Here is a 4,888-nt window from a genome sequence, read left to right on the forward strand (position 1 = left end):
TCTCAGTCGAGCATGCGAGTCCCCTTTCTCCGAGATATTTCTGTACACAGGAGGCCGCTTCCTGTAGTTTTTCTTCCTTTTCTGTGAGGGAACCGGTGTTCGTCCAGGCTGTTATGTCGTCTGCATACATGGCGTGCCTGATGCCTTCGATCTTCTTTAGGTTTTGTGCTAGAATATCATAGCTATATTGAAGAGGATAGGTGAGATGACTGATCCTTGGGGTGTTCCTTTGTTTGGCGCGTGAAGTTTGTTCGATCAAAGGTCTCCCATGCCGATGGTGGCAGTTCTATCTGACAGGAAGGCTTTGACGTACCCGTGGATTCTGCGTCCGCAGTCCAGGTCGTCTAGGCCTCTAAAGGCCCAACTCCAACGACATATCCTGGCCGTCGACGCTCAGCGTCGGCGTTGTCAGCGCCGTGCCCCTGTAGGCGTCACAAGCGGTGCGCATCTGCATGGCACTCGGCGCTGGCGCCGTTGGCGCTCACTGCTGACGCTTGTGCTCGCGGTGGTGTGTTATTGCTAGACATGACAGGCAGACTTTGGCCAAAACAATTTTAACATTCACTCAAAGATTCCTGCTTTTTAAAGCATTAAGAGACGTAATTTATATATAAAACTTAAATACATTATATACATTCTACTTCTACAGAAATAAACGTGCACTTTTAACATTTTTTCGGCTTTTCAATACAATCTGCAACGCCATCGACGCAAAATCAATCTGTCCCGTTTTCCGCTACCGCAGCTGAGACGAGTCTTTTGGCTTTGTTCCTCCACGGCTGAGGTCAACCGATTGGCTGTGAAGGTTCGACTCCGTGTGCTTGCACATTTATTTCAAATCATGCCAACAGTTCGCGCAAGAAGGCGTGTTGTACAGCTCGCGATAAGGGTAGCACTTCTCCTCCTACTGAGGAGGAGACAGATCCGACGCCAGCGGAAAAGGCCACGGTGGTGGGTCGGCCAGTGTTTATGGCGCGCAAGCAAGAAGGACTCTACAACACAGATGTAAGTACTTGGGGCTATTCATTTCATTAGCGTACGTATGCAGGCTACAGACAACCTCGGAGCTTATGCTGCTTGAGGACTGTTACTAGATTGATTTCGTCCACTCGAGCGTTAGTAATTTGCGATCGTCTAGTAAAAAAAATATTTGTGTCAGTTCCCACTTAGCTCAGCGACCCTAATTTTTCATGGGAACGTTCGCGTAAGGTTTACATCTCGATACAACTCGCGCTATAAGTTGTTTCTCCTCCCCATTTATTTTTTTCCCACATGTCAGATTTATGTCAGCTATTGCCCGCTTCCTTCCCCATTTTTTCTCTCGCATGTCCGCATGTCATGTTTCTAATATCACGTAGTGGTGACGAGGTCGACGACACAAATGAAGGGGTCGATGATTGCACTAAAGAAACTGTTTATTTGGGCTGACTTGCGCCCGCAGAAGAACTAAGCAACTCGGCGGCGGCGATAGAAACAAACGTGCTCGTCGATCGTCGAACAAAGAATGCCCGTCACACTCGGCAACGCTCAATTTAAAGGCTGCACAGAACAATCTAGATAACGTCGCAAACAGCTACCAGCACGGGCTGGAACATTGTGGAAAGCCACCCGACTGGCCGGAACCTTCGAGACAGATCTCGGTGCATCTTGCGCGCTACAACAAAACTGATAAAGGTGTGACTCGCGACATTGAGCATTAACAAACAAAGATTACGGAACAGATACGGGGTCCAGAATAAGAGTGATAAGCCTGTATGCCGGCGGCTGTTAAAAAAACAACAAATATAGTTTTGAAGGCTTCGCGGCATTATTCCCCCCTTTAAAAAACATCGCCTCTATGTTGCAAAACAAAGAAACTTAAACACTGCAAAGTTTAAACACTACTGATTCTTTAACGCGCGTAATATGGCTTCAGTCGTAGAACATGTACAATTTCTGGGCGTGCGCGCCGCTGTTGTGATGCTGACGGCCCGTCGGGAATGACTTCATAGTCCAGTGGTCCGACGCGGCGAAGGATTTTGTATGGCCCAAAGTATCGACGCAACTTTTGACTTAATCCGCGACGGCGAATTGGTGTCCAAACTCAAACTTGGTCTCCTGGATTGTACTCTGATTGGCGTCGTCGTAAATTGTATCGTCGGCTGTCGGTGCGCTTTTGGTCTTTAATACGCAGCCGTACTAGTCGTCGGGCTTCCTCTGCACGCTGCAGGTAGGCGGCGACGTCAAGGTTGTCTTCGCTGGTTACGTGCGGCAGCATTGCATCGAGCGTCGTCGTAGGCTCCTTGCCGTACACAAGCTTAAACGGGGTTGCTCTGGTCGTCTCCTGGACTGCCGTGTTATACGCGAAGATCACGTACGGCAAGATGGCGTCCCAGGTCTTGTGTTTAGCGTCGACGTACATAGCGATCATGTCCGCGATCGTTTTGTTCAGGCGCTCCGTAAGGCCTTTGGTCTGGGGATGATACGCAGTTGTTCGTCGATTGCTTGTGTGACTGTATTCCAGGATGGCTTGCGTCAACTCTGCCGTAAACGCCGTTCCCTTGTCCGTGATGAGCACTTCTGGGGCGCCGTGTCGCAAGATAATTTGTTTGACAAAAGTTTGGCGACTTCTGCCGCGGGACCATTTGGTAGTGCTCTTGCTCCGGCGTAACTGGTAAAGTAGTGGTCACGATGATTCATTTGTTACCCATAGACGAAGATGGAAAGGAGCCGAGGAGATCCATCCCAATTTGTTGAAAGGGCAGGATTGGGGGCGGAATCGGGTTTAGTAGTCCTGCTGGTCTGATCGGCGGCGTCTTGCGTCGTTGGCACTCACGACACGTATTCACGTTGTGGGCAACTTCGGCAGGCAGTCGCGGCCAGAAATACTTCTCCTGGATTCGACGCAACGTGCGCGCAAATCCGAGGTGGCCTGCTGTGGGCTCATCGTGCAACGCCTGCAGAATTTCTTGCCGAAGGGTTTTAGGCACTACGAGAAGCTGCGCGGTCTTGTTGGGTGCGAAGTTCTTCTTCACGAGGAGGCCATTGCTTAACGTGAAGGATGATAAATGTCGCCTGAACACACCAGGAAGGGAAGCTGTCTTTCCTTCCAAGTAATCGGCTAGCGCTTTCAGCTCAGGGTCTGATCGCTGTTGTTCTGCGAAAGTGCTGGCGCTTACCGGTCCCAAAAAGGCGTCGTCGTCATCGTCCTTCGGGGGAGCATCGACGGGAGCGCGGGATAAGCAGTCTGCGTCGGAATACTTTCGGCCCGGCTTATAGACTACAGTCATGTCAAATTCTTGAAGTCGTAGGCTCCATCTGGCAAGGCGGCCGGAAGGATGTTTCAAATTAGTCAGCCAGCAGAGCGCGTGATGGTCGCTTACCACCTCGAATGGTCGGCCGTATAAATATGGACGAAACTTAGAAGTGGCGCAGATGAATGCAAGTCACTCCTCGGTCGTCGAGTAATTGACTTCGGCTTTTGTGAGGGACCTGCTAGCGTAGGCGATTACTTTCTCCTGTCCGGCACTCTTCTGGACGAGAACGGCTCCTAGGCACACACTGCTCGCGTCGGTGTGAATTTCGGTCTCAGCGTTTTCATCAAAGTGGCCAAGTACAGGAGGGCATTGCAGGCGGCGCTTAAGTTCGTCGAAGGCTTCTCCTTGCGGCGCGTCCCATTTAAAAGGTACGTCAGCCTTTGTAATCTGCGTCAATGGTTCGGCGATCCGCGAAAAGTTTCTGACAAATCGTCGTTAATAAGCGCACAGCCCAAGGAATCGGCGCACAGCTTTCTTGTCGGCAGGCGGTGGGAATTGTGCGATATCAGCTGTTTTCTCCGGGTTTGGGCGAATACCGTCCTTGCTAACGATGTGGCCTAGGAACCGGAGTTCTTCGTAGGCGAGGTGACACTTCTCTGCTTTTAGCGTTAGTCCCGATGACTTGATGGCTTCCAGCACTGTCTGTAGCCGTTTTAGGTGGCCTTCAAAGTTTGACGAGAAGACAACAACGTCGTAAAATATACCAAACAAATTTGCCACTTCAAGCCTGCCAGGACTGTGTCCATCACTCGTTGAAACGTGGCTGGTGCGGAGAAGAGGCGAAATGGCATCACCTTGAACTCATAAAGGCTGTCCGGTGTGATGAATGCGGTTTTCTCGCGATCTCTTTCGTCGACCTCAATTTGCGAATATCCGCTCTTCAGGTCTATCGATGGGAAGTACCGGTCGAGAGTGTCGTCGATGCGGGGAAGCGGGTAGACATCCTTCTCCGTTATGTTATTCAAGCGGCGGTAATCAACGCAGAAGCGAAGTGTGCTGTCTTTCTTCTTGACCAAAACGACTGGTGCCGCCCAGGGGCTGTTCGATGGCTGGATTACATCATCACGCAACATTTCCTCAACTTGATCGCGAATGGCCTGCCATTCTCGCGGCGATATACGATAAGGGCTTTGGCGCAGAGGTCGGTCGTGTTCGTCCGTTATAGAGCGGTGCTTGGCCAGTGGTGTTTGTCGTACCTTCGAGGATGACGAGAAGCACTCCCTGTAGTTTCGAAGAAGACTCTGAATCTGGTTTTTCCTGCTGTGGGTCAATACTGGGTTGATGTCAGATGTGGGCTGACGGATTTGGTCTGGTGCATCTTCCAGTGGTTGGTCGTGGAGGGCGAATACGTCTTTGAGGTCCGCTAATTCGTCGAGAAAAGCGATGGTCGTGCCCTTGTTGAGATGCCGGTATTCTTCAGTGAAGTTTGTTACCAGCACCTGAGCTTGTCCTCTCCGGAATTTCGCGATGCCTCTTGCGATGCTGATACCTCGTTCCAAGAGCAATTTGAAACCGCTGAAGGCATCGTCGAAGGAAATGTCCATGTCTGTGCTACCAACGCTGACGGCGACGCTTGATCGGGGCGGCACGGT

The sequence above is a fragment of the Amblyomma maculatum genome, chromosome 10 (assembly GCF_055883805.1).
Source record: "Amblyomma maculatum isolate TAMU_Amacu chromosome 10, ASM5588380v1, whole genome shotgun sequence".
Lineage (NCBI taxonomy): Eukaryota > Metazoa > Arthropoda > Arachnida > Ixodida > Ixodidae > Amblyomma > Amblyomma maculatum.